Genomic DNA, 16,065 nt, shown 5'->3' with positions numbered 1-16,065 from the left:
CCTCTTGTTCCAATATTTGGTGAAGTGGGGTGGGGGGTTAAAGCATGAGAGTCCCACCAGAAAGAAAATCTCGCAGTCCCATCTAGAAATGGCAGCTTTTCTCCTTGGTCTTGTGTCTTGAGCTGACTTGCAGTGATTAAGCAAGTGGAGTTTTTCTGGATCACTATCTCTACGCTAGGAGAAGCCTCACCTGTGAACTTCCTGCTGGTAAGGTTGTCATTTAAGGCAAAGGAACAAACCTGAAAGATCAATGAACAAAGATGACAACCCAAATCCTACCTCAAGGCCTTGAGCTAGGATACTTCCAGCCAGAGTGCTTAGTCTGGGATTGTCACACCTTGTTCATCTCATGCCTTACAGAGGGTTCATGCAACTTTGTCATTCATTGATTGTCAACCTGTACAGAAATGCAGAAAATCGGACTTTTCCCCTCCTTCAGAACAGCAATACAGCATCACAAGAACTATGCATATGGAGTGTTGTGGCACTACTGTTCTGTCTTTTTGGAGAGGTGCATGCCCGATACAACAGACCACAGAAACAGAAGAGGTAAAGCAGGCAGGGTAGGGGTATGGGGAATCCACTGTATCACAAAATCACATTATCTACCGCAGTGTGGAATTGATAATGTAGTTCTGCTTGTGACTCATTGTGGAAGAACAATGCCAAGGTGGTGCTACAAGGAGGGCATCTGGATCTCTACATTTTCTTGAATTACTTCCTCTATGCCTTTCACGTCAATACAATCTCCTGCCTTCTCTCCTCCCATTAGTAACTACTGTATGGGGGCAGACAACTATTTTTATTTATATTTTTTATTTATTCAATTTCTGTACCGCCCTTCCAAAAATGGCTCAGGGCAGTTGAAAGAAAGAAAGAAAGAAAGAAAGAAAGAAAGAAAGAAAGAAAGAAAGAAAGAAAGAAAGAAAGATCCCTGTCCCCAAAGGGCTCACAATCTAAAAAGAAATGTGAGATAGACACCAGCAACAGTCACTGGAGGTACTGTGCTGGGGGTGGATAGGGCCAGTTACCCTCCCCCTGTGAAATAAAGAGAATCACCAAGTCAAAAGGTGCCTCTTTGCCAAGGGTGCTAACTACAGCTTTTCCTGGAAAGGCTCCTACACCATTAATAGCTGCCTGATTGATAGAAATTCAACAGGTATCACACATTGTCTATCACTGCATCTCCATGCTGATAAATGCTATGTGTGTGAGGAGGAACCCTGGGGCTGGGGGGCAATCCTAGATAATTGACCTTGCCTGATAAGTTCACAGATAGCGCAGGCTTGATTTTGTAAACATTAATTTATGTATTTTATTTATTTATTAGAAACATTTAATATACCACCCACTCCAAAGAGTCTAGGCAGTGTACAAAAACTTACAGAGCAAGACAGCATTAAAATTACATTCTAAATTAAAAACTAAAGTAACTAACAAAAAGAAAAAAACAAATAGGTAAACTACAGGGTAAAAGCCTGGCGAAAAAGAAAAGTCTTCAATAGAGATTTCAAAATCAATAAGGAAGGAGCTAAACGAATCTGAAGGGGAGGGAATTCCAGAGAAGTGGGGCAGCAACCGAAAAGGGCCTTTCACGGGTCCTAGCACCCCAAACCTCTCGGAAATCAGGGATCAACAAAAGGGCCATATGAGAAGATCTGACCAGACGGGATGTAACTGGATAGGAGAGGCGGGTCCCGCAAGGCTTTGACGGTCAAAACCAGGACCTTAAATTGAACTCGGTAGCAAATAGGCAGCCAGTGCAATGACTGCAGGAGAGGTGTCACCCTGTCATATTTTCTGGCACCCATAAGTAAACGAGCCGCTGCATTCTGGACCTGTTGTAGCTTCCCGATCATCCTCAAAGGTAACCCTAGATAAAGGAAGGAAGGAAGGAAGGAAGGAAGGAAGGAAGGAAGGAAGGAAGGAAGGAAGGAAGGGAAATAAATAAATAAATAAATAAATAAATAAATAAATAAGTGAGTGAATGAATGAATGAATGAATGAATATACATACATACATACATACATACATACATACATACATACATACATAATCTCTCTGATCCAGCCAAGAGCAGTATTCTCTGATCCTTTATATTTAAGCTACTCTTGTTCTATAGCTTGGCTGAAACCTCAGTAGCTAAGAAAAGAAAAACATTTTACCAGTACCCTTCACTCCCATCAAAATGACTCTTTTTTTCTTCACTTTCTTGCAGGTGCTGGTGGCATTTGCCATCCTTTGTGAACACATTATTTTATTTTATTTTCTATGTAAACCACTTTGAGAACTTTTTCATTGAAAAGCAGTATTTAATAATAATAGTAGCAGTAGTAATAACAATCCAAAAATAAGAACCGAAGAGGAAAGCCAACTCATTGCATATATAACATCTCTTTGCTATAGCGAGGAAGGAAAGAAAAAGAACTAACTGCAAAGTACTATCTGAAGTTATCAAAAGATATTGCCTGTGATGAGTAGATTTTCGAAAAGCTAGAATAACTACTGATGTCGTCACCACGCCAGTGGTATAGGGCAGAGAACTCCAGCTGACTTTCACAGCCATGATTCAAAGAGACAGGCTACCTGTGATCATTCAAAAGAAATGGCTTTTAAAGGCGTATCCACTGACAGAACCTGCAGTATATTACTCGCCATGTGGCACATCTACCTCCCTCGGCTGTTGCACCGAGTCAACATCTGAGCTGTCATAAATAACACATAGGCAAAACCAGATGTGATCCAATGCACGTTTCATGGGGGACACATTTGTTATTGCTACAGATGATAGATCAGCAAGTGACTGTGATAAACTGCAGCCCGGTGGATCTTCTCTAGCTATGATGGAGTCCCAGATGAAATAAAGGTTCCGGATGAAGAAGTAGGGTGGAACACTCAGCTCTCCACCCTGGAAACATTTCTTCCCAGTGTCAGATAAATGTTTCATATTTATTTGCAGAGAGCAACAGTGACATCAAGTGTTCAATTTCCCATTACCTTTAAGAGCTATTGTGGATTTACATTTGCACAGAGAAAGCACAGCATGACGTTTTTATTTGAGGTATGTCTCTAATAATACACCACACCCTTCAGCAGAATGTATGGCTACCATCCTGGTACCCAGTCTGGATTGGAGACTGAAGTGATATGTCATCTCTGCATGCAGCAGAATGAAATGGTGGTAGAATGGACTGCACCACTTCGGGGGGGGGTGTCATTTTTTTGTGTGTTCCCCTATGTTTAAACCTTCTCTGCAAACAGAAAACCAGCCTCATAGTCAAAGGCGTGGGTTAAAGTCTTGCTCCCCCTGATATGGTGGTTTTCTTTTTGCAAGGAAAGGAAAACAGATCTTGGCAGGAAACATTTGATTCTTTAAAAAAAAAGTTATTAATTTAAGATTCAATAGGTACATTATCGGTGAATACAATTGCACTAGATTTTCATCTGTATCATATATATTGAGGCTGTGAAACATATTATAAAGAGTAATTGATATATAAATACGAGCCCACCTTCTCCACAGCCTTATGATGGTGAGGCAAGAGGTCCAACCTCCTAGGCAGCCAGGACACGAGCTGTGCTGCAGACTTGCCTCATAGCACGTGGGAATCAGGAAGTGATGTTCAGCTTCTCTCTCCTCCCTGCAAAAGCTCTATTTGTTGCCAGGAATATGTCCCTGAGGGTTATGTAGCCTTCAGGGACGTAATCCTGGCAGCAAAGAGTGCTTTTGTGGAGAAGCAAGAGAAGTGGACATCACTCCCTGATCCCACGTCCTGCACGTCACGAGGCAAGCCTGCATGCCCTCTTTCTCCACCCATGTACAGTACAGCATAAATAATTATAAATAACAAGCCAATGGAAGATTCTTCTGTGGAACTCCTATTGAAATGAACAGCAGCAGGGCAAAAATGCTTGAACATGAGTATTGTGGTGGATTGTGCCCTTGGTTATTCATCTTATAGCTGAGACCTGATCATATGCAAAAAAAAAAACTTCAGACAGAGCCACATTTGCAGATATAATAGCGTTATCATAATTCCTTGAATATAAAACACATTACAGGCTCGTCTCAATAATCATCACAACAACCCTGTAAGGTAGGTCAGCATTATTATCCCCATATGGATAATGAGGGTCTGAAGCCGAGTAATAGGAGCTTGCCTAAGGCTGCTTAATAAGTTTCTAGCAGAGGCAAAATAGAACCAGAGATGCACTTAGCCACAGACCTTGGGGATTTGGTCCGTGGCCTCCTGTCTCCGGGGGGCTCCAAATGTTTGCAGGGGGGGCCTCCCCAGACCCCTGCTGCTACCTGCACCTGCCCCACCACACAAGTTAGTTTTTTAAAAAAAATCTTTTTCAACCACTGCTGCACGGCAGAGATGATAGAAGAGACGGGGGCGGCCAGCAGGGCGTGGGCCGTCGAGGGGAGGGGGAGGCAGAGGCAGTGGCAAGAGCTCTTTTCCCTGAACCCACTTGCAACCCAGATAACAGGTCGGGCTGTTTGGGCCCATTAAAGGGCCCATTTAGGGCCTCGGTCTCCCCTTGAGTGCCCGCACACCCTGCTAGCTGCCCCCATCCCCACCGCACAGGGAAAAAACGTTTTAAAAGAAAGATTTGACTTGCCCCCAAACCCCCCACTCCCTAGCCCTCAAGCAGAGCGGGGCCTCCAAAGCCCTTCAGGGCTGGGCTGGGCTCCAAAATTACCTAGGTGCGCCCCTGAATAGAACCAAAGACTTCTCTGCTTACCTTCTTAGCTACGGCACTGTATACAATTCTACAGCTCTTAGTATAGCTGCAATTCTTGCTGCTTCTAATTAGTGCACCTAACAATTGCAATGATAGTTGCATCTTTTATGTACCCTGGAGTTCTGCTTTTTTTCCTTCTTAATCCCACAAGTCGTTTTTAAAATAAATAATACAGCAAAAATGTGTATTTGCATTATTATACCACAGTAAATAATAAATACAAATTGAAAAGTGGTAAAAAGAGAAAAGTCAAAAAAGCTCAGAATCTTGGCTTGGCAGGGAGAAAACTATTAGTCCAGGATTTCTCTTCAGTATTATTCTGAGTCCTGGCCTATTTCTCTGTATAAAATAACTGACACAGTTCATAAAGTCAGTTTCTCGCTAGCAGGAAAAGATCTGGTTTAAATTATAATATTCTGAAAAGAGAGTGTCTGTGGAGGAGAAAGTGTTCCAAATGTTAAAATATCTTATTTTGCATTTCATTTCATACCTTTACAATATTAGGTTCAAAGTTGTGATGTGTTTTTTAAATGTCACTGTTATCCAGTGCTCAGATTATGGTGTGGAACAGGCCCCATTTTCTTATGCGTGGCCTCTCTCACAAGCTCGAGTTTCTAGACACCTGAATAGAGGACCATGATTTGTGTAAAGTCAGGGGTGGGGGGGACCAGGAGTGGGCCTTTTGGATTTAAGGCTCTTCCTACCTCCCTCACCCTCATAACTGAAGAGCTGGTTATCCGTGGAACACACAGAGTTTTCAACCCCTGTAGTTGTTTGGCCTGCATCAATAAACAAACCAAAGCCCATGTCCTGAAAAGGCTTTACCTGTTGATTTCTGCATTTTTCATACTTCTCTTAGGCAGAGGAGCAAGATGTTTTCTTTCTGGCAAGTTGGCAACACTAAGAGCAAGAAGGAATAAATAAGTCAGCCTGTCCTTTGGCTTCTGCTTGATCATCCCATCATTCCCTAGGAAATTCACTAGGAAAGCACGGCCAAATGCATAAACCAACCAAGGAACAAACCAACCACGGAATTCCAAAGTGAAAACGAGATCATGGGCTCCTTGGCTTCCTAAGTCAAGATTAGTTTCCCGAAAGAAGCAGCAGCAGCTTAGCTCAAGAAACAAAACAGCAAAACAAAGGGCAAGGAATTCACCGGGCTCCTTTCCAAGCATATACAAATAAAATCTGTATCCCAAATCCTAAACTCTACTGAGGCATGAAAATTTAAAGGTAAGATGGGAACCCAACACACATACTTGTATGTATGAGAAAGCAGGGAATAGAGAAAATACAATGATCTGCAGTCTCTGTTTTTCTTCCACTAGATGGAGTTTTAAATTCTGCCATTCAGTTATTCAAAAGAGACTAGGAAAAGGCAGCAGAAAGGGGAGGGCTTAACATACTTTATTCCAAATCAGAATGTACTATGATGCCAGACCGTCAGGGGGGAACAAAGTATAAGACCCTAGACAATTAATGAAGTCCTTCTATGCCCATATTTTAAAGTAATGTTTCTAACTAGGACTGCCAATGTTTTAATTTTTCCTGCTCCTGTGTCTTTAACAGTATGCTCGCATTCAGAAATTTGTCAGTTGACACTTTTTCTGGCATGCAGATGCGCGGGGGGGGGGGGGGGGGGGGGTTGCGCGCGAAATAACCTGCAAGTCTGGCTTTGTAAAATGCATAGGAGCAAAACTAGTAAAATATGGCAACATTACTGTATTACTAATTGTATTAGGGATTGTCAGTGTTTTCCTGGTCGGGCTCCTGTGCCATTAACAGCTTAATGTCCACAGAAATTTGGTACTTTTCTCAGTACAGATATGAAGTATCTGAATTTTCCCCTCCCTGTCATACAGCTCTTAGTTTAAAAAAAAAAAGTCAGGTAGCAGGGAGGCAACCTTAGGCTCTACCATTCCACAGAACACAATGGATGTTATTTATATCAGCACATCTCCCTTTCAGGGTTTTACACAGAGTTAAAAACAAAACAAAAAACTGAGAGATAAACTCAAAAGGTTATCTCGGATTATTTATTCAGAAACAATAAAACCCAATGCTTTTTAATTATTTCCACTATAGAAGTCCTAGGCATAATCCAGCCAAAATAAATAACTTTGAGGTCCTATTATTTTCAGTGGAGGCTCAAACTACTTAACTTTGACTGTATCATGCCCATTTTAATAAAAACAAGTCAGTAGCAATCTGTCAAAATAAAGTTAATAATACCTAAAAAGTTAATCACTATTTTATCTATTAGTCGTCCCTAATGTGTAAAGGTGCAGCACTGTAGGCTCCTTCGAGGAAGAGCAGGATATAAATGTCAAATAAATATAAGGCATGGACTGGAAATTTAGTTAGAGGCTTTTGTGCAATATACAAGAGCAAAGGCCCTTAAGAACACATTTGGCAAACTGAAAATTCCATTTTGTTTCACAGCACTACCCAAAATGTCCAACCGCTGGACAAACGATGTGATGTAACAAATCTATCCTTTCAGGGTTGCAGTGCGGGATGGCAACAATTCACCTCTCTAAAAAGCAGGATAATTTTGAAATAGAAGAAGAGTAGATTCAGATATCTAGGATTATGGGAAGAAGAGGAAGTCAGGTGCTTCACAGTTTTTGTTTCCACACCGCTCCGTAAAATATAAGTGGCATTTCCCCTCTAGACTTGCCAACTCCTGATGATGGGACAACATGAGCAGATAAAGTTACCTTGCACTGAGTCAGACCATCGTTGCATGGAGCTCAGCACTGTCTGCACTGACTGGCAGCAGTTCTCCGGGGTTCCCAACAGGAGTCCTCCTTGGACCTGTCCGCAGATGCCAGGAATGGAAGCTGGGCCCTTCTGCATGCCAAACCTGCGTTGTATCATTGATCTACAGCCACTCTCCAACAGGAACACCCCACCAGAGGTGAACATTCCACGTCAGCCGTGGCAAAGATGGCGTGCCGAAAACAAGGTGTGCGGTGCCTCAGGCAAGGTGCCAAATGCTCCTGGATGGGCCTGGGGGCAGGGAGGGGGCCATGCCTCCTATGGTCCTGGTCCAAACCAGGGGGCTTGCAGCTGCTCTTTGCAGTTGGCACCAGTGGCAGCTTCCCTGTGGGGGCAATAACCAAAGGGAGCCCAATCCAGACGGGGCCCATGGCATGGTGAACGGGAGCGCCGGCTCTGTACCTCTCTGCCATCTCACCGTCACACACACGGTTACTATTTCAGGGCAGGGGGACACCAACCACGCCAAGGACAACGCTGTGTTTTTCAGCCCTTAGAAAACACTACCAAGTATCCAAGCAGTTAAACCTTTCAGCGGAGATATAATTGGGACTTGGCCAAGACTTGATGTGTGAGCACTGTAAGATAGTCTCCTCAGGGAATTGAGACACTCTGGAAGAGCAGAAGGTTCCAAGTTCCCTCCCTGGCTTCTCCAAGATAAGGCTGAGAGAGATTCCTGCCTGCAACCTTGGAGAAGCTGCTGCCAGTCTGTGAAGACAATACTGAGCTAGATGGACCAATGGTCTGACTCAGTATATGGCAGCTTCCTATGTTCCCCTGTGAGCTGCTTGAGAGATTTGCAGCCACATCCAAATCACTACCACACCGATCTTATCACCACACTTATCATTTGTGGAAGTCCCACGTGACTCTGTCCCACAAGGGAAAAGAACCCTAGAAATACGTGGGCCATTTCTGAGAAATTCTTTGGGGATGTTTTTGAATTCTGCAAGGACTTCCCCACATCTAAGTGGTGTATCTTATGGAACCTTAGGGTACATTAGGCATTGAGACCACTTGCACACAAAAAACAAAGCATTCAAACTGTGCCCAGACATGTATGAAGTTATATTCTCATCAACTATTTTTCCTTACTCTCCTGTGACCAGTCACTGACCACCATCAAGCAGCGCCTGCAGAAACCGGTGCTGTGACTACATGAACACCAGGTGGCGCCATTGTCTCAAGGTTATTCATAGGAAGTGCAGACGCCCTGTTATCTTTTAGCCCCCTAAAACGGGGGTGGGGGTGCTGGGAGTAAATTTCAGAGTTTTTTAGCCTGGTGTGGAAGGCTTTTCTCTTCACCACTCTTGTCCCTATTAAACCAATTGAAAATACACATGCTGGGATTTATTTTAGATCTATATTAAATCGTGCTGCATTCATTTGCGGTCAATTCTTGATCACATTTATAATTCAGGGACATGGTGGAAGATCATTATTGCTCCAGATGTTTGGAAGGGAGCCCATTTTTGCTGAGTATTGTCAAACATCCTGATTGCAGACTTTATTTCTAATTGGGCCTGAATATTTCAGTGTTCAAAAGAGCCAGTCTGGGGACACTAAGTCATCTCAACATTCCACACCCTTAGAACTTTTTTTTTTTTTAAGATGATCTAACATCTGTCTTGTGAAGCAAAGTTTATAGCAGTTTATAGCAGCCATAGTTTCTTAAAGAACAACTCTAAGAAAGACTAGGAAGATTTTTGTTCCTGATAATCAGAATTTAGTTTCAGTGGAGGTGGCGGGGTGGGGGGGTCTGAAAGTTCAATTCTGCCTGGAAGCATTACCCTCTGATCTAGAATGCTGCCCCCTAATTCCTGATGTGTAAAGGCACTGTGTTTACTCATTGGTGAGGGAAATGCACTCTGCATCTGCTCAGAGGCACTTCAAGCTGCCTTACGTCATATGTTCCAGGGGCCAACCTTAATGCAAACAGGGCCATTTCCACATGGCTATAAAGTACAGGATATTCGGACTTCTGAGCAAATTCTAAGCGCTATCTTACTCTCCACACAGACAGGCTCCCACAGTCTTTCACAGCATGAGCTTACCCTCTGTACAAATGCCCAGCAGGGACCTTGCATAATTTTCACAGTGCTGCCTGCTACCAACTCTTGCATTCCAAGAAGAACCCATCCTTTACCCCAGTTGCCACCAAAACAAGTAATGGAAAAGAGCCAGTGTGGTGTAGTGGTTAGACTGTTGGACTAGGACTGGGAAGACCTGAGTTCAAGTCCCCATTCAGCCACTCACGGGGTGACTCTGGGCCAGTCACTTATCTCTCAGTCTAACCTACCTCACAGGGTTGTTATGAAGATAAATATAACCAGATACACTGTTCTGGGCTCCTGGGAAGGATATACATATAAAATGAATAAATAAAGGGTTCCCAGCCTTGGGTCCCAGATAATGTTGGACTACCACTCCCATGATCCCCAGCCACAATCACCTCCAGACAATGGGAGTTAGCGTCTGACTTTTGCAGTACTCCTCATCAGGCAAGTAAGCAAAAGAAGTAGAGTTAGGAGGAGGTTGGATGCAGACTTGGATCAGACATTTTTGATACACACAACTCAATATATACTGGAAATATAAAAACTGGAAGTTACTCAGTCCCGGCAGCACTCAACTGAAACTCAAAGGTTCGTTCCAAGACAGAGACCTGTGAGCAGCCGTGCAGCTATAATTGAGCAGATGGGTTCAAAGAACCGGGCCCCACAGCCCCTGAGGGCCCCCCAGCTCCACTCCTCCCTATTTTCTTCATTATCTCCCTCACTCTGAGGGGTCGCTGGGGAGAGGGGCAAACACAAGCCCCCTCTCCCCTAGCTACAGCCCTGCCTGTGAGTTTTCAATTGAAACCATCTGACACTTTTCAGAGGCTAATTCACGTCTGCAAAAAACCTCCTAATCTCCAACTTTCCAGTCTACAAACGGTTGGATTCCAAATACCTGAAAATGTATCCGGTTCCTTCACGTTTCCCAGACCTCCCTAGCACACAATTGGCCCGAATTCACCCTCAACTTCGTCTTTCTTCTCAGGCAAGTTCTCCTGCCAGTCAAAGTCTGCTTATGTAAAGGCAAAGGGCAGTGATAGGCATTTCCCCCTCCCCCTCCTGGACTAAGATGCGGGGGAGGGTGGAGAAAGAACAAGAGAGCAGGTGGGACCGGTTTGGTGAGCATTTAGCAGCAGGCACTGTCGAGGGAGGTAATCTGCAGCCAGCAAGAGCAGCAGCTTTCGAGCTGCTCTGACTAGGAAGGGAGCCTGACCAGACGTTCTCTATAGGGAGGTCAGGGCACTCACTCCACACTGGTGGAAAGAAGCTTTCTCCTCACAGCTCCTCCTTCCTTTGGGACTTCCTGGGCAGGGGCACAAAGACTGAAAGCCCATCTGACCTGCCCAGTTCTACCTCCTCCCCCTGCTAACTGAGCAAAGAGACGCCTTTTAAAAGTGGCGGTTCTCTTTTGTTAGCTGGGGTTGAGCAACTGGCCCTATTCATCCCCAGCACATCATGTCTTCAGTGGCTGTTGCTGGTGTCTATCTTATATTTTGTTTTTAGATTGTGAGCCCTTTGGGGACAGGGAGCCATTTTATTTCTTTATATATATGTAAACCACTTTGAAAGCCACCTAATGGCACAGCAGGAAAATGTCTTGACTAGCAAGCCAGAGGTTGCTGGTACAAATCCCCGCTGGTATGTTTCCCAGACTATGGGAAACACCTATATCGGACAGCAGCGATATAGGAAGATGCTGAAAGGTATCATCTCAAACTGCACGGGAGGAGGCAATGGTAAACACGCCCCCCCCACCACCACCACACACACTTATTCACCAAAGACAACCACAGGGCTCTGTGGGCACCAGGAGTCAACACCAACTCGGCAGCACACTTTACCTTTAAACCGCTTTGGGAACTTTTGTTGAAAAGCGGTATATAAATACCCATTGTATTTGTATATTCATCATCATACCCTCTACCAGCTTGAGTCTTCACAGGAAATTGTTTCAGAATGGGCAGTTCCCTGAAGAGACTCTTCTGGCCACTAGTACTGATAGACCACGTTGGCCATAAGCCATGTACACAATTCAGCCAAGCATTTGAGTGACAGCTCACAAAATGTCAGTCTACTCAATAAGAAGAAGCACCAAGCACTCACAACTCCCATTGGAGTCAGAATCAAGTAATAAAACTTTCAGGGCCAAGCCATCAGCAAGTCAGTTTGTGAATATGGCTTCCAGCCTCCACGGCTCTTATGAAAACCATTGACATTCATTTCTAATCGCATCAGCCATGACTCTGAAGCCCAGATAGCTGTTGCATTGCCTATGGCCCACAATCCTTCAAGAAGATGTCAAACCTGAACTGAGCAGCAACGCAACAGATTTCTGCAAAGAAGAAATCAATGAATAAGTAACTTACAATGCTAACTATCAAGGAACTGACCACCTTCTGTTTCAGTGGCCTGAAAGAGTCCTGGGAGAATGTTAACATGTCACACAGAGTGGAGTTCATGCCAAGAAAAGGAGATGAAGGCTGCTCCAGGGAGTTATGTGTCCAGTAGAATTGGAATTTGGGGGTCGCACGCATTCAGAAATAATTTTATTTCCCCGTAATGACAATCTCCAGCACCCTGTAAGAAATGAAATTGAGGAATTGGTCTTATTTTTCAAACACAGGATAGCTTCAATATTAAAATTAACATATAAATTTGGCATCCATCTTATTTCTTCACTCGCGACCGCCAAGCAAAGGCACATAAAGTATGAATCACCAAAACAGTCAAACGGGATGGGGGAATCAACCTCATTTTTTTAAGATCTGTCGAAGCAAATGCAAACGGAGCCTGTTTACTATGAATTCAACAGATGTTCTGGAGGTGCCCTTGCAGACCTCTCGCACGGACCTTCTCTGAGGCATGGCCAAATATATAGCAAGAAAACTGACCAAGCATGAGATGGCAGTTGCTGAAAGAAAGGATTATCTGCACTAGTCCGATGCTGGTCAGCAACCAGGGGGCTGCTTACAACTAGTAAAGCCTCTGCCCACTGACTCACTCCTCTGCTGCCAGAGGAAACACAGCCAAAGTCCTCCTGAAGCCCCGCCTGAGTGCAGGGGCGTAACTATAATGGGGCAAAGGGGAGACAGTTGTCTGGGGGCCCACTGCCTTGGGGGGGCAGAGCCAAGTCACATGACTGACTCCCCCAGCCGCGCACCCGCCCGGGCTTCCTTCAGTTGTATTCATCCTCCGAAATTGATGTGAGTGTTAAGACCTGGAGCTACCAGAACAGCATGTCTTTCTCTAGGACCATTGCATCGTCCACAATTCACAAAACCTTTTTAAAAATAATTTAGGATGATGTTCTATTGTGGCACATAGGGTGTGTGTGTGTGTGTGTGTGTGTGTGTGTGTGTGTAAAATTTTACAATGCTTTTTGTTTCCACTATTCAGCCTCATTTAAGATTTCTTTACTTCATGAGCTGAGCTTCAGTTGGGGGGGGGGGGCATTTTAAAATCTTGCCTCTGGGCCCACTCCAACCTTGCTATGCCCCTGCCTGAGTGTGAGCAGCTGCAGAGTCCTCAGTCACTCACTACAAGACAACAGCAAAGGGCTCTTTCATTCCTTCCCCTTCAGTGTGAACTTTGCCAGTGCACTCCCCTTGTGCATGAGGCAAATGGGAACGGGCAGCTCTGAGGTTCATAAAGGCTGCTGGACTCTTGACAAGCTTCTGTTCTGGTGGTGGGGAGGGGTTAAAGAGCCCTTGCGTGGGAGAAAGCCAAAGAGCTGCATAAGACAAAGGGTCTTTGGGATCAGGGGCTAGGCTAGGGACCAGATGGGGAAACCTGGAAGGTTGGACTGAGCCCCAGGGCTGGCAGTTGCTTCTCTCTAGCATACAGTTCTGCATGTGATACACACACACACCCCAAGCAGTCTTGGCACAGACAATGTGCCTCATTAAGTCCTCTTCCCAGTCTAGCCCCTTTACACACTTCCCTGTTGTAGTCTGTCAGCAGGCCACTTAATGTCACCCAAAGAGCCGAGTTAGGAGGACTAGGAGACCCAGTTTTACCACACCAGGTCATAGTCCCAGAAGCGGTGGTGGTGGTGTACTACCAGTTCCTCAAAACAGGAGGGCTGGTGCTGGCTGCTTTCTCGGAGAATCATGGGATCCCATCCCATCTCACCTGGTATCTCTGTTCTGTTTCCATTTCATGTACAGCTATCAGGAAACCTGAACGTATACACGGCAGCAGGCATTCTGGCCAGCAAAGGCACTGACTGCTAGAATAGAAATCATCTCTACTTTTGAGAAGAGGCAGCAAAAACACACTGCCAGTGGCAACCACTTCAGCAGATAACATTTGCACATCTGGTATGAAAAAACGAGACGCACACAAAAGACTGGAGTGTGAAGAAAAGAGACTGGGCTTTGGACAGCTCTTAAAGGTAAGGTAAAGTGTGCCATCAAGTTGATTTCAATTCCGGGCGCCCAAAGAGCCCTGTGGTTTTCTTTGACAGAATACGGGAGGGGTTTACCATTGTTTCCTCCTGTGCAGTGTGAGATGATGCCTTTCAGCATCTTCCTATATCGCTGCTGCCCGATGTAGTACCAGCGGGGATTCGAACCAACAACCTTCTGCTTATTAGTCAAGCATTTCCCCGCTGCATCACTTAGAGCATGTAAAATAGCTGCTCTCCAGATTTCTTTTTCTTACTAAGTATTCCTAGAAACTGCTCCTTCCAGTACAATTAATGGGATCTCTTTGGTTCCTACATGAAGCCAATACCATACAAACCTCACTGAGATCACAGTACAAGAACTCAAGCATTGGGTCAAGCTAACAGAATATTTAACTGCTGAACCCATTTTCAAACTGCTAGAAGTCAGAACTGGGTGTGGCATTTTTGGTTCATTCATTCTTTGAATGGGGCTTTAGTTACTTGTATTCCAGTCCTGGAGTAGAGGCGGGACTAACAGCCAGCAGCAAGGGCTGCTGAAAAGCAGATGAAAAACAGTAACCTCTCTGTACATAATACCTATTTCATTCAACTGTTAGCATCCCTGATTCCACTCCACTGACTTGTCCTTGCATACCACAACTTTTCCCTGTGGATTCTACACTAGGTATGATCTGAGGGCACAGGATGCAGCAACCTCATCAAACAGTATGCTTCTGACATGACACACAGCCATCAAACAAGCAGCCCCCACCCCCCACCATGTGCATTGTAGGTTAGTAGCACTGTCCTGAGAAAGGGCTCTGACAGATACAGGATGTTTGGGTTGGCTCCATTTTCAGCCAGTGAAAGAGCAGGAGGAGATAAACAATAGTTAAGTCGATGCCATCCAGAGCAGTGGGCTACCAGTAATTCCCTAGTGTTTTATGTTAACCGAGCAAAGAGGCATCTTTTAAAGTGGTGATTCTCTTATATTTAACAGGAGGAGAGCAACTGGCCCTATCCAACTCCAGGCTGTTTCTGGTGTCAACCTTATGTTTCTTTTTAGATTGTGACTTTGGATGAAGAGCGGTATATAAATATTCGTCATCATAGTAGTAGTAGAAGAGGAAGAGGAAGAAGAAGAAGCAGACTGGACATTCAGACTTCTGCAAAGAGCACCACCATTGCAACAGGGGTATTCTTGTGGACTACAAGTGTCCTTGTGCTGCATGAATCTAATATCTTGCATGAAGATATTCTAAGACAAGGAAAGGGCTTCCCACGTACATGTTAGCATACGTGCCAGATGCTAAGGAGAGAGAGAGACACTGGCTAAGCTTTTATATCCAACATCTTTTTTGTGGTGTTGTTATTGTTCTAAGATCAGTGCAAGGGATTTGTCCTGGAGCAGCAAATTACAACAGCAACATGATAAAATTAATCACTGCCTCTCCTTCACAATTGTGCTGTGCCAAACTTTACATTAAACATTGCATAGTCCTTTGCATGTCCTTTCCCACTGCTCTGCTAATAAAGGAGAACTGATTTCAGGAAGGGTCGTCTGGCAGACAAGTAAGGCTTGACTCTTGCGCCTTTAAAAATGGTGAGGACAGGCAGAAGTTCAACGAGGTCCATTTTCCCAACATGGAGATGCTATTTTGAAGGAACCTAACTTGCTAGATATTGTTCTGTTATGAAGCTTTTTAAAGCATAGGACATCTGCCAGTCATAAACATTCTGAATTCATATGGAAAACGATACCACAGTGACAGTCAGAGTCACACGAATGAATCATCCTTGCCCATGCCCAGCTTATTTACTTCATTCATTTGGATCCTACACTTCTTCCAAGGAGTTTAGAGTCATTTCATCTTCCAAACAATTCTGTGAGATACATTGTTGGCCCAATCTACTTCATAAAGGAACAGGAATTTGGCTCTAGATCTTCCATATTCCCAGCCCAGCATCACTCTCTACAAACATATTCATGCACACAAACATACACGCAGACATAACTTTACAAAGTTAACAGTGGACTATGGGATAATTGTCAAGAATGATGTCCATTGTAGATGTTCCTCACTCACTTGATG

The 16,065-nt window shown here is 44.3% G+C and overlaps 1 long non-coding RNA gene across 1 annotated transcript; it reads right to left on the bottom strand.

The window, feature by feature from the left end:
* Nucleotides 1-2,617: 2,617 nt before the first annotated feature.
* Nucleotides 2,618-10,575, bottom strand: LOC128346491 (uncharacterized). The gene is made up of 3 exons (XR_008316989.1): nucleotides 10,481-10,575; nucleotides 5,573-5,647; nucleotides 2,618-3,970 (listed from the first exon to the last, which is right to left on the bottom strand). It is a non-coding gene; the product is annotated as an uncharacterized LOC128346491 (long non-coding RNA).
* Between the last annotated feature and the right edge of the window lie 5,490 nt (nucleotides 10,576-16,065).

This window comes from Hemicordylus capensis, chromosome 2 (genome assembly GCF_027244095.1).
Source record: "Hemicordylus capensis ecotype Gifberg chromosome 2, rHemCap1.1.pri, whole genome shotgun sequence".
Classification (NCBI taxonomy): Eukaryota; Metazoa; Chordata; class Lepidosauria; order Squamata; family Cordylidae; genus Hemicordylus; species Hemicordylus capensis.
The sequence above is the reverse complement of the archived record's forward strand: the minus strand, read 5'-3'. Positions and strand labels throughout refer to the sequence as shown.